The 18,152-nt window shown below is 42.6% G+C and overlaps 1 long non-coding RNA gene across 1 annotated transcript; it reads right to left on the reverse strand.

Annotated features, from left to right (window-relative positions):
- Window positions 1-4,705: 4,705 nt before the first annotated feature.
- LOC121667006 lies at window positions 4,706-17,747 on the reverse strand. Its single transcript, XR_006016876.1, has 4 exons — window positions 17,650-17,747; window positions 10,234-10,336; window positions 9,717-9,959; window positions 4,706-8,937 (listed from the first exon to the last, which is right to left on the reverse strand). It is a non-coding gene; the product is annotated as an uncharacterized LOC121667006 (long non-coding RNA).
- Between the last annotated feature and the right edge of the window lie 405 nt (window positions 17,748-18,152).

An 18,152-nucleotide genomic window follows, 5' to 3' on the forward strand; every position in this document is an offset into this window, starting at 1 on the left:
ATGGTTAGCAAGAAAAATTAGGTATCCAGCTTTTGAATAGTATATTTTAGGCTTACCTATCTGCTTCTCAGAAGTTACATGATTCTGCAGTGTGATGTACTGATTTGTCACTCATGCATCCACATCTGTACACAAACACATTCCCTTTTCAGTTCTGTTGCTGCTTCTCCTTTGGAGGATCCCACTGGAAAATAGCAAGAAGTAGGCATCTGGGAAAAAACTGTTGCAAGTTTAATATCCTCCCACCAACTTGTGTCTTTTGTACCTGCACAGGGAGGGAAAGAATTGCAATGGCAACACATGGATATGCAGACATTTACATAGCTAGCACACTTCTAAACCAGAAACAAGGCAATGGTCACAGCTTGTTGCTATTATATGAGCCCACTCATACAGTAGTACAGTTTTACAGCTCATAGAGAAGTGCAATGAGAGTACTGCAGTGTATGATATAATCACACTTGCATAGCTCAAGGAAATATAATATGTCTTATTAATTATGGATCACAAATATATTTTGGGATCCTCTGATTAAAAGCAGTATTGAGATATAATGCATTTCAACAGCACTGTGCTAATTTGCATGGTTGACTGGAAGACCTTTTGCGGTCAAATTAATTTCTCTATTTATTAAGTTTACATATCCAGCACAGCAAGCCTCATGCATCACAAATTGCAATTCTTCAGTGTATTTTTACAACAGTATTATCTATTTTAATTATTTACAGTGCTTAATGACTTCCTAGTTATTCTCAGTAGCATCTGTTTTAAGAAAACCAGTGAAATCTTATTCATAGCGGCTGAAAGGGGTCAAGCATGTGGGAATGTTGGGTGGAGATGAAGTTAGAGGTCCCTTTCTTCTCTCACCTGCACACTGGCTGCTTGCCACTGCTGTCTAACTCAGCCTATTGTCTCTTCTCAGAAGTACTGGAAAAGCCCCTGAAACCAGCATTGTGGCTTAATTAGGGACTATTTAAAAGAGAGAGACGTTCCTGTTTGTATTGCATGGTGTGCAGAAGTGTGACTCGTTCTGTGCGCTTGTTGCTAAATTCTTGATAGTGGCCAAATAATAGATGAAAAGATGTTTTCTCTGTAAAGCAGGGTTTACAAGTTTGGAAACAAGGTCACCTTAAACTAAAAGCAAAGATCTTTAGTGTTTGACAGAAGGTAAATTTGCTCAAATGAGACAGATAAGGTTTCAGATGACACAGGTTTCAAATATCAAATTGTCAAGCAGATGTTAGTATAGAACATGCTTGCTGATAAATGAAAAAAATACCTTACAAACAAGCAACTTGGTGAACAAGAAAGTCTCCTAAGCATTTTGATATGACTGTCTCATGCTGGTGAAGGGCCTAGTCCTGGGAGGAACAGCTGTGGGAACTAGGGTTGTTTAGTCTGGAGAAAAGGAGGCTCAGGGGAGCCCTTATCACACTCTACAAATATCTGAAAGGAGGTTGTAGTGAGGTGGGAGTTGGTCTTTTCTCCCAAGTAACAAGTGATAGGACAAGAGGAAATGGCCTCAAGTTGCACCAGGGGATGTTTAGATTGGCTGTTAGGAAAAATTTCTTCACCAAATGGATTGTTAAGCATTGGAACAGGCTACCCAGGAAGTGGCTGAGTCACCACCCCTGGTGGTATTTAGAAGATGTGTAAATGTGGCACTTAGGGACATAATTTAGTGATGGACTTGGTAGTGTTGCATTTGTAGTTGGATTTGGTGATCTTAAAGGTCTTTTCCAACCTAAGTGATTCTCTGATTTTGTGTAGTTCCTCTTTCTTGGCCTGATGGATCTGAAATCCTCACCCTCAAGATTATCAGGAGACCATCTGGATTTCCTTTGAGACCAGCACATGGGATCTTTTTTTTTTCTGCCCAGCAGTGCAGCATCTCATCACTCCCTCTCACCAACAATCCTGGCAGTCCTGGATTTTGCATCTCTTGCTATTCCAGGCAGCCCAGGCATATATGCTTTGCACATGTGCCAAAGCCAATAGTTTTTGCTGTTTCCAGCATGTTGGTGGTTGACTTAATTTTCTGTTTAACACTTCACTGACGTTTGGCGCTGAGAGCTTGTTGTACAGACCGCATCTCCTAGTACAGAGCAGGTAGCACGGGCTGTTTAACCTGTCCTTCCTCATGCTGGACAGACATCTCTTTTCTGGATGGGAATTCTTACCCTCTTCTGCTTTAATCAAGGCTCTGTGCTGATATATTACTCCTGCTTCCACCCACAGGGAAGTTGGTGCTTCCCTTGCCATTGGGCTCAGCTTGGTGGTTGGTTGCCTTGTGGCTATTGCTTGTCCTGAAGTCTAGTTATCTTGACAAAAACCAAATGCATATATAAAACAGAAAATAGACCATGCATGTCCACACTAATCATTTCAAACATCAGGCTTACCTAGGCCCTAAATCAAGTTAGGTCCAATCCTAGTCAAGTTGTTAGGAGACCATACACAGTCTATTAATGTTGCTGCCTATGTGGGTTCTCCTCTTTCTCCACCAAGAGACCATCCAAGTGGCTCTCACAGATAGTCTGTGGCCACTGAGCCTCTCCTGTAAAGATCAGAATCACAGAGTGGGTTATATTGGAAGGGACCACAGTGGGTCATCAGGTCCAGCCTCCCTGCTAAACTTGTGCCACCCTAGAGCACATTGCACAGAATTGCATCCAGAGAGTTCTTGAATATCACCAGTGAGGGAGACTCCACAAACTCTCTGGAAACCTGTTCTAGTGCTCAGTCACCTGCACATTGAAGAAGTTCTTCCTCATATTGAGGGGGAATTTCCTGTACATCAGTTTCTGCCCATTGCCTCTTGTCCTGTTGCTAAGAAGAGCCTGGTCCATCTTCTTGGCACCCTCCCTTCAAATACTTATAGCATTTGGTGGAGTCTCCACTCAGTCACCTCTTCTTGTGGTTGAACAGGCCCAGCTCCCTCAGCCTTTCCTCATAAGGGAGATGCTCCAGTCCTTTAATCATGTTCATTGCCCTCTGCTGGACCTGCTCCAAGTGCTCCATGTCTCTCTTGTACTGAGAAGCTCAGAACTGGACACAGCACTCCAGGTGTGGCCTCACCAGGGCCGAGTAGAAGGCAGGATCATTTCCCTCGACCTGCTGGCATTGCTCTTCCTAATGCCCCTCGGGACACTACTGGCCTTCTTGGCTACAAGGACACATGTCATGGACAGCTTGTTGTTCACCAGCACTCCCAGGTCCTTCTCCACAGAGCTGCTTCCCAGCAGGTCACCCCAGCCTGTACCAGTGCCTGGGGTTATTCCTCCCCAGGTGCAGGACCCTGCATTTGCCTTTGTTAATTTCAAACTGTTCCTCTCTGCCCATCTCTCCAACCTGTTGAGGTCCCTCTGAAGGGCTGCAGAGCCCTCTGGGGTATCGCCGCTTCTCCCAGCCTTGTGTCATCAGGGAACTTGCTGAGGAGACCTCTGCCCCTTCATCCAGGTCATTGATGAGTAAGTCGAACAATACTGGGCCCAGTATTTAACTTTGTCAGATACCACTAGTCTCAGGAGACTTGAGAGAGATCTGTAAGACTAGGAACAGTTCTAAACAAGGTATATGAGTGTGCTTGTGATAGAGCTTAAGCATGCCATGCAGTCTGAACCTCAGCCTATTTTGGGGGGCACTGCAGAAAAACTGGGATTTTTAAATTAAACTCAAGTCCAGCATAGCTCTACTTTTGCATCCCAGATTAACCTGCTGCAGCTCTCACCTTCTTTCTTGTTAGCACAACTGTTTATATTTTGGGCGTATGAAGGGGAACAGCCAGTATCTTGTTTTACTGTAGTGTGAGGAAAATCTATTTAAGTGTCTGAGGAAGGAACTGCTGGTTGCAGGTGTTCATGAGAGATGTGTTCCTCTTCGCCCCTGCGCCCCTGGAGGGGAATTCAGCAAAAAGGACCTGCATGTGGATCACAGTCCCTGACTTCCCCAAAGCTATATAAACATAGCACAGACGCTGGTGGGCCCTGGTGTGCTGAGGATGTGTCCCCTGGTAGAAAAGAAAAGAGGCTTAGATGATGTGCTCTGTTTATGTATGTTAACCTGTGAAATTTTTACCCTTTTTCTTCATACATAGTTTGTGCTGGATGTTTGTGATTCACATCTAAGGATTCTTTCAATTTATGACTTGTTTACTGAAATTTTCAAGACAATGAGCAGCAAATAATAACAGGCGAATAATGAATGTATAACAGGTAGTAGTCCAGCATGCTTATCACCTACAGACTGCTGGCATCTTGCTGGCTGTAATCTGTCCTCTTTAACTCTGACCTGGTAAAACCCTTGAACACATTTAGAAATGTATGAATAATTAACTAAAAATACCTATTGTTGCTTTCTTGAAATTAGACATGTCACTAGTTCCCTGTGCAGATGATGTGTTTACTCTCATGCTTATGAGCAATGCATCAGGCATCACTCTTTCACATACTCACAGAAATGCTTTATCGCTGGTGAAATATGTCACCTTCTTCCTTGAGCTGAATGTTTCATTCCTCTTGCTCACAGATCTAATACCACAGTGAATTAAATGTTTTGATGAATCAGGACTGAAATCTACAGTGAATATGATTGCTTAAAAATAATTCCACCAGACGTAGTTTGGAGATGTCATTTTTTGTGGGAACGTATGCTCAATGTATGGGTATATAAAGCAGCGTGTGGGAATGCGATGCTATTTAACTCGTAAATGGAGAGCAGAACTTTATTGGTCACAGTCAATATTTGTTCAGGGAAAAGGAGTGTAGGTGAGAACAATCCATATGAAAAGAAAGCAGGTTAGTACTCAGAACACTGAAAATATTGTTCAAGGACAGTTTATCCTTGTGGAAAATATGACCCCCTGTTAAGCTGCTGAGTCTGTTTGCAGATCTTTTCAAAAGAGAGTCCTTGCATTTGCCATTTTAGTTTGTTTTGGCTGTTGGTGTCCAAACTACATTCCTAGCAAATTGCATGAAGTGCTTATTCCATTATTTCTATTGTTATGTTTCTCAATAGAATGTGGTTATCTTTAGCTAGTGTCATGCTTTAGTACATTAGCACCGAAATGCACTGATATTGCAAAGAGAGTGTGAGGCAGCTGACATTGAACCTTGTACCTTGTACCTTGCCTCTGAAGATTCCTAAACCAGAGGTTGCTTTCAGCTTAAAATGAAGAAAGAATATTTGCATTTCTTTATAACCTGGTCGTCTCCCCTTGTGAAACTTTGACCTGCGCCTGTTCATATATGTTCTGCTCAAACTCTGTCCAGGTGCTGGGATGTGCTTGACTGGTCCTAACTGGTTTTTGGATGAGAGGTGCTCTAATCTGCTCTGAATTTTTATTTTGCATGGCTTCAGTTTTCACATAATGAGCCAGTTTTATCTGTCATGTGCACAGTTCTGCTTTCTTTACGTCCCAGTTCATAATTTTGTTACATGCCTTTTGTCCATAGAAAATAAAGGAATCACGGAACTGAAATTGAATTAGACTCAAAACGTGCTTGAGTTTCCTGTTTTTCTTGTATTAAAATACTTTTTTTATTGAGACCCATCATGCGGCAGTTTCCTAACCACAACCACAGGGACTGCAAGAACACACTGAGTTCTGCCACACAGCACAGGGAAAGGGGCAGACCTGGAAGTGGGCTGGGGATGTGCTGGGCAGAGCAGCGTGGGGGGGACGCTGTCCTGCTGCACTGGCAGCTGCCCTGCTGCTGCTGGACAAACGAGTTATTTTTGTCCTGGACACTGGCAATGACTAGGTTTGTGGTTCACCCCTTGTCCAAGTCAGATGTCATCTTTCTCTTTCATCCTCCTTCCCTGCTGTTTTTTCTGCTGCCCATTCTTTTCTCTCATCTCATCTTTTTTTTCCTATGCTGTTCCACTCCTCCTTCTTTCACTCTGTCCTCATTTTTTCTCCTTTGTTAGCCAAACAGACCTACTGAAATATAAAGCCTGACCTCTCTTAAAGAGGGAGGATGTCCTTTCTCTTTTTAAATTATGCACCTGTCTAGATGTTTTTGTCATGTAATTGCTATAGTCACTATTGGGAACACAGATAGCCCCTTTAAGACAACCACTAAAAGCCTTTTGATTTAAAATTATGTTTTCAGTTTTGTGGCCTTTCTGTGCTTCTGGTAGTATCTTTCTGCAAAGCTTAAGTGGAGAGACAAAAGAAAGCAATGCAAGACCTGCCTCCAGCAATATTTCCACAGCCCTGTTACTGGGGAGGGCTGCTCACACTGCGGTCACTGCTAGTAGAGCTCGTCGCTGAGTGCAAAATCCATTCAAAAGTTACTTTATTATAAGATTAACAGCTCTATCGTGAAAACCAGCAATATTCCCAGGCTTGTGGGAATCAATTCTACTGCATTCCAGCCCAGGATGTCCTTTTGACACTTTTTTTTTCCTGTGGAAACACTCATAAATTTGGCCATGGTACTTGGAGATGAGTTAGACCCTTTTGATTACAGCCCTTTTGAATCCACCCTCTCTCCTTCCTTTGTTCCAAGAAGGAGGTGCTCTGTCTCTTGAGTCTTATGTCCCTTAGTAAACTAAGGGATATTTTAGATATCTTACTGTTTGTTTTGGATTAAGTGGTGCTGTTTAGGGAGTAATGTTCTTTTTGGTGTGAATGGGAGCAGTGGAATTTGTAGTTCCTGTGACAAGAAAAAAGATATTTTCACAATAGATAAAGAAGCAATTTTTTTTATATGTAGGAGAGAGAGGCATGGTATAAGATCAGAATTTTGGAAACCTCCCAGTTTAAGGGAGCTGTGATTTGGGCATTGATAAAAACCCCTATTCTTAATGGTAAAAAACCCCAGAAATGTGAATATGTTAAATTTGCGGTGATTTTACTTGTATGGACAAATTATTTAAAGCAGATTAATCAGATCCTTAATTTAGACACTAATTCGATGATCTGCCCAACAATGAAAAAAAGACTGTTGACTATCCATTATCTCACACAGAAGACAAACACAGTGTTATTGAAATGACTTACATACTTTCTGAAGTAAAATATTAATGCACGCATGCCTGTCCTAAGTTTCAGCCCATCACTAAAGCTCTGCGGTCTTCTTACATTAACATTTTGGTCTATTTTACTATGCATAGCAAAATAAAACTATGTTACACAATTAGACAAAACACCCTTGTTGTGATGAATAGTCACTTTCTGAAGGTACTGAATGCAACCTTTAATTAGTATTTCATCTGTGGCCAGGGGTCGTACCTTGAATAAGCCCTAATAATATTGCCAGCTTCCAGTTTTCTTAGACATGTAGTTTTGAGTCTACTTGCTTGTTTGCGGTCATGTCTAAAATTAACTATTTGAGTTATAAACCTAAGAAAACAAAGAGGAGTATAATCTCATAATGGCACACAGAAGTGGGGCCTGCACCAGATATTTCAATGTGCTCTCTCTCCTTATTATATTTACACCATGTCTTCCTTATTTGCTTTTAATATGGGCCATCAGTTTTCTCCTTAAAAGCCTCGGTCTGAAGGCTATGCGTGTCGACTGTACCTGCTGTTATGGGGGTCTTTTCTACCAGCACTGTTTTCCTCTGCTGTCAGATCTCCCCCACCTACCCATTCCTCCTGCTTAAGGCCTGTTTGACACTGTTGTAATGATTCCCCTTGGGAGATGTACAATTGGATTTCTAAGTTCCTGCACGGCTCCTGCTTTTTAATGTTTGCTCCTGAGTCAGCAGTGTATGCACAACTGGCTGGGATAGAGTAAAAATTTGAATAAATATCTGTTCTGTTTTCTGGATTGTATTGCTGTTTGGTTGCAGAGAAGAAATGTGCCTCTGAAATGCTTCAGGAATCTTACATTCTCACATACAATTAGGTTGTAATATTTTGGATGCCTATCTTTCTATTTCCTAATCTTAGTAGTTCCTAATGATTTTTGTTAGAAGTAGCCTGATTTTCACCAAAGCTTTATCGTTAAATACAATGGATGATGGATTTTTTTATCACGCAGCAGCACCCTTGATGGACAGTACAGGCTCTGCTCCAAGTTACATTTGGTCATAAAATATGTGGCAGTGTGAGACTAAACTTGTATGCTGTTAGAACAATGATCTCATAGCTAGCCACTGGGGTAAAATTAGCTTTGGTCAAATTTACATTTTAGAGCAAAGATGAATGCTTGTCCCCTGTGTCCTAAGAAAGGGAAGGTTATTTCAGGGAATCTCAGGATTCCTCAAATGCTTCTGGAGTTCAGAATCAAATTATTGCTTTCCTATAAACAGTCTGGGTGTTAATGTTTTTTCTGCTTCAGCCAGCCATGATGGGTTCAGCTCTTCTGTACACACAGGCTTGTATCCTTACATGTTGATAATTCTCATTTTGTCATATACTGTGGCAGAGAGTGATGCAATCTATCAGAACCTCTGAGCAATTATCTTCTTTTGGGTTGCATATCCTTAGTAGTCCGGGTAGCAATTACCCAATCTGAATATTTGGCAACTAGTTTGTAATTCCTGTGGAGAAAGCATATGCAAGCCTGGCTCTGACCTGATTAACTTTCTTAGTTCCATGACTTTACCATGCAGTACTGAACACCTAAGGGGAACTAGCATGTTCCCAGGTACTTGTGTCCTGAACAACATCAGTGAATGCTAATCACCCCTTCTGGATTTGGTGCTCCCTTTCATCTTGGGCTGGCTACATCCCAGGTGGGTGCAGCTTCTGGCAGCATGCCCTACAACGTGGGTGTTGCTCTCAGAACAGAAGTAGAGGACTGCCAGATGTCCAGTGTCACCTGCCTGAAGGAAATTTTCCTTCCAAATCTCTGGGTGGATTGTTTCACCAGGTGACTGTGCTTGTTGTTGTGGTCTGCTGATGTGACCATGTGACAAAAGGCACTGCTGGCTTCCGTGTTCAAGGGAAGTGGAATTTAACTTGCTCAGTTGTATTTTGCAGCTGCAAAGAAGGAAAAAAATAGAAGTAAGAGTACAGTACAGGATGGACTAACATATGTCTTATTTCCTGCATTCTGGCAGCACTCTTAGGGAGAAGGGACATAGCACCCTGGCAGTGACTATGGCCCAAATCCTCGTGAGTTCAAGAGCTGCAGTCAGGAGTGTACAGGAAGCTCAAATATTAGGATCATTTTAATCCTTAGGTGACTAAGAACCTTGCATACAGAAGGCTGTTCAGTTCATAGTAAATCATGTTCATTTAATGATGTTCCCTTTTCCTGCTTTTTAGGGGTTGTTGTAGATGGTCTTATAGTTACCTAACTATTTCTCAGCTTTTTTGGACAAGCTTATCCTGTGCTCGCTTGCATGCTGCCAGACTTAAGTGAGATAGAAACATTGCTTGAGGACTAATTTCCTGCAACATCACCTTCTCATTCAAGGCTCCAGACTTTTCACACAAAAATATATTCAATGTCACTGATATGAAGGGGTCTGGGATGGTTCAGTGTGTTCCTTTCCTCAGCCAACCACATCTGTCTGTTGTGTTCAATAGAAGGAGTAGTTGTTCTTGACTCATCAAAAGGAATAGCTTATGTTATTTTGAGCTGGGTTGTCAAAGATGGCCCTTGACAAGACTTGAACTCATTCTCCCTGAGCTTAGTGGGGTGGTTTAACTGCTCATCTCCAGACAATAAATCTGGTAGTCAGAGGCACAACAAGGAGGTACAAGGAAGTTCTTTTAATCTTCACGCAACTTCATGGGTGAGGTCAAGTTCTTACCCTATGATTCACCAGCAGATTTCGTCAGGTTTAAGAGGTGAACATCAGCTCCCTCGTACTGCTTTGTCAGTTCCCACATATCAGCATTCCTCTCCATCATGGCATAAGGGAAATGGATGTGACTCACACTTGACAGGTTTCAGGTAAAGCGGACATCAGAACATAAGAGACGTTGAAGGTTGTGACAGTGTTACAAGTGGTGGGTCAGTTCTCTCCTTAGGGAATGTGCTTAACTCCCTCAGACTATTCCAGAAAAGATCAAAAAAGAACAAAAAAAGAAAGATAGTGAGGGAAGGAAAAGGTGCTCCTATTTCTTGTGGCATTACTACACAAAGCTGAGCTGCCAGTTTAGTTAAGATCTGCAGAGAGATTGTGGTTAGTACTGGTGGTTGACTGGGTGCCACTGCATTCCTTGCAGTGGGACTCAGGCCAACACCATTACACCATCAACTCTGAAGGGATCACCAGTAGCACAGATTGCCAACAGGACAGGAAAATACAGCAGAATTTTTGATACCTAGAAAAGGTGAGCTTTACTGACAGTCAAGCTGTTCTCTCCACCACCATGACCATCCCGGAAATATATAAGTGTCAGCATGCCTGTTTGCAGTCTTTTCAGCCTGTAATAGAAAAGTTGCTGTCAAAAGTAGAGAATGTAAATATTTGTGAACTTTTATAGTTTGGCATTTTTTTCTTTTTGTTTTTAAACTATAAATTCCCTCACTTCCTTTCTTCCTTGTTTTTAGCAATAGGCTGTGGGTCATCAGTATCAATAATTCAGATCTCTCTCATGACACACCTAAACTAAATTGTCAATAGGAGGTGTTGTAGGAGATTCACACATCATTCCAGCAACTGTAATATCTGTTGGGAAATGCAAAAACACCAGGTGCATAGCTGCTGGATAGTGTTTCCATTTACTTTACCTGGGGCTTTTCTGTAACATACAGCAATGTACGTCACATGCAGAAAAAAAAGTAGGTGGAAGTTCTTTCCAAACCACATTGACTGAAAGAATGTATGTGTAAGGTAAGCTGTCTGCTGACATGCTCATGTGTTCTGCAGAGGAAAGGGTTACCTTGTCAAGGAAGTCTTCCTGGTGCAGGTGTGCATCCTAGCAGATTCATTCAGAGACTGAGAGACGAGAATGAGCCCTCCCTCAACTGACATGTACAAACAGCATTTTACCCATTTGTCTCCTAGGGCATTTGCTAGCTGTCTTGTTAATCTTTTACTCCAAGTCAGACATATGTATTGATGGGAAAACAAACCATAGACCACAGACCCCCTGCCTTGCATTCCTCACCTCCTCAAAATAACACTCACCATAGAAGCATGCAGACAGCACCCACAGCTCAGTGGGTTTGTAGCTGCATTTCCTTGCACTTCTAAAGCACCTCTTCCACTACTGTACTCATAAGCTCTTCTTTTTACTAATTATTTATACTGTTGAGTAACTACCTATGCCCTGCAGTCCATCACATCCCCTTCCTCATTTGCATTTTGCAGGTATATGATTCCTTCTGTACCTCTGACTTAAAGGTGGCTGAGAAACTGGGACTGGAATCTCTTCGTTTTAACACTAGGTCACAGTGTGCTCCATGCACCTCTTGCCGACCTTCTGGAGGCTTTAAAAGCACCATTAATTTTACTTTCTTCTAATAGAGCAACAAAAATTTAGGATCCAATCCTCAGCTGGTTGAATTGTTTTTAACTTTATTAAGAGGGCATAGGAAACTTGTGAGCCAGATCCAATAGCAGAGTAGAGAAAGGGAGAAAGGGAAGTAATTTCAGGAACAGAAATATCTGTAAAGTTTAATCTTCAGTTATCTTGCTACTGTCTTCATCATCATCTGGTCCCAACAGACTTTGTGAGCTAAACGGTCAGGTTAGCTCAGTACTGAAATAGAAGAGCCTGGAGGTGTTGTCTTGGTGGTGTGAAATAGTGACCTATCTTACCCAAGCAAGCAGATTCTTTTGCCTCTTGCATCATTGCATTCTCTGAGACTTTCTTGCATGTTTGCCTTCAAGCTTGCCAGGCTGATTGGTTGGGATTAGTGGCAGAGGTTTTCCAATGTTAATTTTATTTTTAATAGCATTTATTTTCTCCAACAAAGCTATGCATACTCACATGTTGCATCTCATTTTAAGTGAGCTCAGAATTTCTTTAAATAGTAATGATTTGAAAAGGACAACACCCTCAAATTCCTGTAAGAATATTGTTTATAAATATTTGTATTTTGCATCTCTGTAAATGAAAATTACCAAAGCAGAACAAGGATTTCTTTTCAGTTCTCTTTAATCTTAGAGCTATGCTTTGTACTGTATGACATGGAATTGACCTTCATGGGACTGGATCCAGCCAGAATTCATATCTCACTCAAATACACATTTCTACATTGTTTAGGGTGTTTGGTCAGGAAGTTTTAGCCTTTCTGTTTCAAATATGAAATATTTCTAGTGTTTAGTCTCAGTAAAATCCACAGAAACTCCAGTAGGCTCTGTAATAATTCCTTCAAGTGAGAATGTACCCTTCAATAGGAATTTAGGTTTGATACAGTGGTAGAACTTGTCCTCTCCATTTAATTTTTTCCTAAATATTTTTGTTTTTAGCTTCTAGGTTCCCATTGCAAAAAAATTCACAAAAAACTTTTTGCAGCACCTAGCGCAAGGACACTGGGATCATAGCTTGTTTTGTAATACAAATCACCACTTAAAAGTAAAATAAGAAATAAGCTGTACAGAGTATTGACTCCTTCAAGAGGTAGTCAGAGGTTTGTAATAGCTGGTGCAGTTGACAGCCCAGGAAAGGGAAGTTCTGGAAGCCAGTGTTGGTGATAATGGTGTGACCTTTGCTGCTAGAGCCTTCAAAACTGAAATAAAAGCAAGTGCTTCCCCCTGTAATTCAGTTGTCAGTCCTGCACCATCCTTAGTCCTGATGTGGAGGTCTGTCACAAAGCCAACTCCTGCTGAGCTGGTAGCAGTATTTGGGAACTAGTAGGAAATAGCCGTTGTACTTGGAGACAAACAGGTAAATTATGAAGTTGTTATTATTATAGATATAACAACAAGTCTGTAATAATCTGGGACAGATCTGAGTTTATAAACCCATCCTGAAAATTACATCAGTCCGTCTTTAACCCTGGGTTCACTGAAGACATTGAAGTTCAACATGTAGGTTAAAGTGAAAAATGCATTCAGTGTTGGCTTTTGCATAGACTAATTTGTTGGCTGGAAAGCAGTAAAGCTAGAGAGAAGGCTGAAAAGCTAGTGAAAGTGCTGTGGCAACTCACTGTAAATTTCTAAGTCCCTGGTGGAGAGACTACATCCAATTGCTGTTACTTCTCATACACTTAGATCAATGGGTAATTCTTCGGGGAGTGGCATCATTGTTTTGTTCTGAATTGTTTTCGTGGTTGGTCCGTGACCATGCCTCCTGGGCTGAAAGATATTACAATAGAGATGGATCCTCTCCACCTTTGCAAGTGAATTGAGAAGGCCAGGTCTGGCTGCTGTGCCTTGGGTGAGCTGTGGGAGCAACTCCCGTGCCTACCTCCCTGTTATCCTGCTTACGAGGGTGCTGGAATGCAAAGGAGATGAAATGCCAGAGCATCTGCCAGCCTGTCCTGCCTGGCTGAGTTTCATTGTTCTTTAAATTTCATCCAGTATTTCATTCAGGGAACAGTAATGCAAAACTCAGCATCCTAGATGATTTCTTGCTCTCTTTCTTGGCCTCCATGCCCTTGCTGGGGTCAGTATCCTCCAGATATCCACAGCCGATCACGCTCTCCTGCCTTCCCTCTCTGTTCCCCCAGCAGCTTGCTGTCCTTCAGCCAGGTTACACATATTTTTTCAATCCCGGTTGTTCGTGGTCTCTGAGCACAAGGCTTAGTGGAGTGCTGTGCTGCCAGTGCTGTGAGACGCCCCAAAGGGAGCCTGGCTGTGGCTCTGCTGTTTTCACACCTCTGCACAGATGGACCCAGCTCCCCTCCCCGGCGCCCCTGCGGGCGCCCTGCCCACCCTTGGCCTCTGCTGTCAGAATGACTTTGGCAACTGCCACTGCTGGATTGCATCACCGTGCATGGCTCCCAGGTGGCTGCAGCTTTCAAACTCGCCTATCAGCCTCTCTATCTGCTATTAGCTTCTTATCTTGCCTGTCTATCCGGGGTATTGACTTCTGGGCTGCTTTTGCAGTTTTAATTGCAGTTTGGGCACGGCAGCACTGGGATGTAGGTGCTAGGTCAGCAAACAAATCCCGTGGTTGTTCAGGCTTGGACCACACTTCCACGGCACTGCTGCAGGAAATGGAGGTTCAGCAGGCTGAAGAGCACGGGAAGTAAAGCAAGTGCAGCATCTACTCGCGTGCCTCAGAAACTGCTCAGGGAAGGGAGCACCACTGCGAGCAGGCACCAGCGCGGAGACGCCAGCTTCCCCCCCGTGATTTATACGCGGTTTATAGTGGGGTGGGGCCAAATAGGGCCGGTAGGAAGCAGCTCATAGAGTTATGTGGGATTAGTGAGGAGTAGACAGAGGCAACGCAGGACCGGGCAGGGGGCCTGCTCGTGGGATGGCTCAGCCACAGAGGCAGCTGGCACCGGAGTGCTGATAAGGAGGAGAAACAGATGGCCATGCAAGCCCTTACACATGCCTTCCTGGTAGGCCTGCTGAAGGCTGGTCCACATCCCTTATTCCCCAAACAAGAATACATCTTTTCCTTTCCCTTGTTTGAAGATTTCATGTGGCTCTTTAAAGTTTGCTGCCATAAACATGCTCTTGAAGTCTTAGGCCAGTATGTTGCTGCCACTTGTGAATGGCACAGGATCAGTCCCATTCATGCCTCTACCACGCTGTTGTGACATGGTTATAGAGCCCTTTATTTAGTGCGGCAAGTCTGCAAAATTAAAGAAAATTAGGAAAAATGACAAAAGAAGGAGAGATAGAAATTATGTAAAATACCCCAAAACCAATTCCAGAATTGGCCTTGATACTGAGGGAAGCATGCAGCAACTCCTAGGTGTGCAGAAGGTAACGTGACAGACTGCTAAGTGGAACTTGTTGAAGATGTGTTCTGTATCGTGGAGGTAAGAGTAGTGCAGTGGGATGTGGCAGTTTCTGTGGAAGCCTTTTGGCTGTATGGCAGAGGGGGAATGCTTTTGGCTGTATGGCAGAGAGCAGAATACAGGGCAGAAGGTGAGCAGAGCCCAGATAGTGCCTAGGTACTGGAGGCAAAGCTGCAGCATTTGGTATCCTCTTCCTACTGCAGTTCATTGCTTGCAGGCTTGTGTTATGCAGCTCTGTCTATTCTCCATTACTACAGAGCCACCATGGGGATGAGGTTTGGAAAAAGCACAGAATGTTTCTAGTAGTGCAGATGTTTTCAATGAATTCACCCTTCAGAACTGAAAGCGAAGGAGGCCTGGAAGGGGAAGAGTGTTTGTAGTGAAAAATATTCGGCTCATCCATATGTAGACCCAATGTGAGCCTGGAAGACACTGAGTGCTCCCTGTGAAGTGACAAGTGCCCTCAGTCTTCACTGAAGTTCTGCTGAAGGCAGTGGGTATGTCTGCATAGCAGTGGCAGCAATGACTGCTTTTTGGCTGGGTAAATTAGCCTTTGTGGCTGCGCTTCGGCTCCTACAGTATGCACGCTTCAGTATCTCTTTAGAGGCTTGTCTGATGAAAAGGGAAAACATTCAGCATCTTGCCAGATCAGGGCCTGGATTTTGAAATGTTTTTGTAGGTTAAAATGAGAATGCATATGCATGGGCTTGTTTTCAGGCGAGCTGAGCACTTGTAGCTTACAGAGTTGGGTGTAAATTTTAGATGTTCTGAGTCTCCAGAAATCACTCTCAGAACACTTTTTCTGCTGATACTATCCTTATTGCCCTTACCTCCACCTCCTCTGCTGTTATACAGTATTTTAGCTATGTAACTGTACTATTTAAAGCATTTATGATACCATTTGTTTGGGAAACAGTATAAATCTGCTCTATCCTATTTAGGAGTTTGCACTGCTACTCAGCAATGTAAGCTCCTGAGTGACTTCCATGTAAAATCAATCAACGATAGTGAAACCTAGTGGAAGGGCTGTGAATGCCACTCAAAATAAGGCTCCCTTTCCTCCACAATGGCTCTGTCTCAGCCAGCGAACTGGAGCCTGGCCTATTTCACTCACCATGTGTAAATTTGAGTACAAATTTACTCTTTTAACATCTTACCAAAAAAGGTCCCATGACCCATTCCCCACAGCTTTCACATTTTAGAGAAGTGATAGAGATGGAAAATTTGTGTGAGGACCCTTGCCACTGTAATATCTCAAATGGTAACATAATTCTGTAGAGTATCATCAATTGTAATCTTATATGATCAGGCTTTCTACAATATTTCTGGAAATATTTAAAAGGTGCCGATGTACATACAAAAAGGTGGGTACGGTTTTAGGTCTATCTATCAGTCCTTTTGATGCCCTCCCTCCTTATCCCGACATCTGTTTCCAAGAATGTCATACCTGGAAAGAATCATTTCAAATTAATTCAATTTGTTTCAAAGCAGCCTAAGCTTCATTCCTCACAGGGGCCACTCAATCATATTACTGCTCCTGTGAAACTCCTAATGGGACACAAAACAAGTAAAAGTAGATTCAGGTGATCTCACATATTAAACATACTAATTAAATCTGGCAGCAAAATGACTTTGTGAATTTCCTTTAATCCTGTTTTTAAATTAGGCCATATGTATTTTGGCTTTAGATTTCCCATGCTGTCTTTCTACGAACTTCCTTTTAACCATGTCCTGTGGCCAGTTCACATCCAATTGTTTGAAAATCAGTCTTAGGTGATAACTGGATCATTACATATGAAGTGTCTAATTCTGCTTTCAAATCGACCTGTTCCTTTGAAAAAGTTAATGAATATCTCACATGAGAGGTTTGAAGCTGATCTGACTGTCCCCGTTAAAAACCCAAACGTGCTGGATCTCTGTGTTTTATGACAAATGTTTCCCAGAGGAAAACTAGCTTTAGGAAAATGGGGATTCTTGCTTTAAATCAGCAGTAGTTTTCACTTTGCTACTTTATAGCATTGCCCGTGGGGAATATGGTCTTATTGATATGTTTTGCAGTGACATGCTGACTAACAAGATTAACAAGGGACATACTGACTAACAAGGGCTTCTTCCTTCAGTCTTCTTCTGTACAGTCTTGGTATATAACCCACCCTGTAGGAAGTTTGGTTCGCAGTTCAAGGAGGTCTATGTTTTTAGCCAAAATGTTACTGTTCGGTATCTACTTGAATAAATATTCAGCCCTGATGGGTGCACTCCTGTGTTGTACACATTTTAACTTCACAAAGCCAAAGCTCCCTGTGGCACCCAGGATACATGGTGGTACCTGAATGGACCCTTTTAGGGGATGGGAGGAAATTCTCTGTTACTTCTGGGGCCCAGAGCATGGATGACACTTTCATGTCTCATGCTTCCTGTAGAACACTATGCTTTTTATCTGTTTCAGGTGGGGTGTGGGGGTGTGGGTGTGACAGCGAAAATGTTCACAGTGTTCACAGGCCGTTCTGGGCAGAACATCTATTTATGTGATTTTGGAGGGACTGGACTTGGTGAGCTAGGTGGCCCTGCTCCTCCTCATTGTATGCTGCACTCTCCTGACTGCACCAGTGACATAAATATGCGATAAATAATACAATCTACAGTAGTGCTGCTTTCACATAATAGCTATGGCAGCAAAATTCATTCCTGGAGCCAACCACTTAGTGGGTGTAACCTGCTACAGCTCTGTCAAGTTACGCAGGACTCCATCCGTTCGCTGCAGCAGCAGATTTGGCCACTTTTGTTCCATCAAGGATTAGTGGATGGGAAATTTACCTAGACATGCACACAGACACAGCAGTGCCCACCCAGAGAACATAGCAGCATGGACTCACCAGGGCTCCTGTTTTGCTGGGATGACAATCTGGTCTGCTGGGAGTGAGTTTGTGTCAGCACAGTTCTCTTGATCTCTCTGCACTTAGTGACTCCTCCCTTGGGCAGTTGGAAAGCAATGAAATGCTGCCAGTGATACACGTGTTTGTGGGTGTGCAGACGTGCACATAGTGCAGAGAAAATAAGTGGCACTGTTGAATAAACGTCCTATCTGCAGAGGTGTGAGGTAGTCGCATTACTCAGAAGTGTGCTGAAATGATTGATGCTAAAAATGTTATACCGCTGTACTTCACACAGTGCACATTAAAGGAAAGCCAAGTCAGGGCATATTAAATTTTATTGAGAGTGGGTTTTGCAACTTTTTAAGAGGCCATGTGCCATGCTTCCTTTTTTAGGATCCAACTACCAAAATTAAAACCACTAAATCTTTCTAAAAATAATCTGAGAAAAACTTTCCCCTATGTGAAAATGAAGCATGTTAATGTCCTCGTGTGCCTTGATTTTC

Source organism: Corvus kubaryi, unplaced genomic scaffold, assembly GCF_017639235.1.
Source record: "Corvus kubaryi isolate FWS band 111438036 unplaced genomic scaffold, C.kubaryi_AGA036_p1.0 37354, whole genome shotgun sequence".
NCBI lineage: Eukaryota > Metazoa > Chordata > Aves > Passeriformes > Corvidae > Corvus > Corvus kubaryi.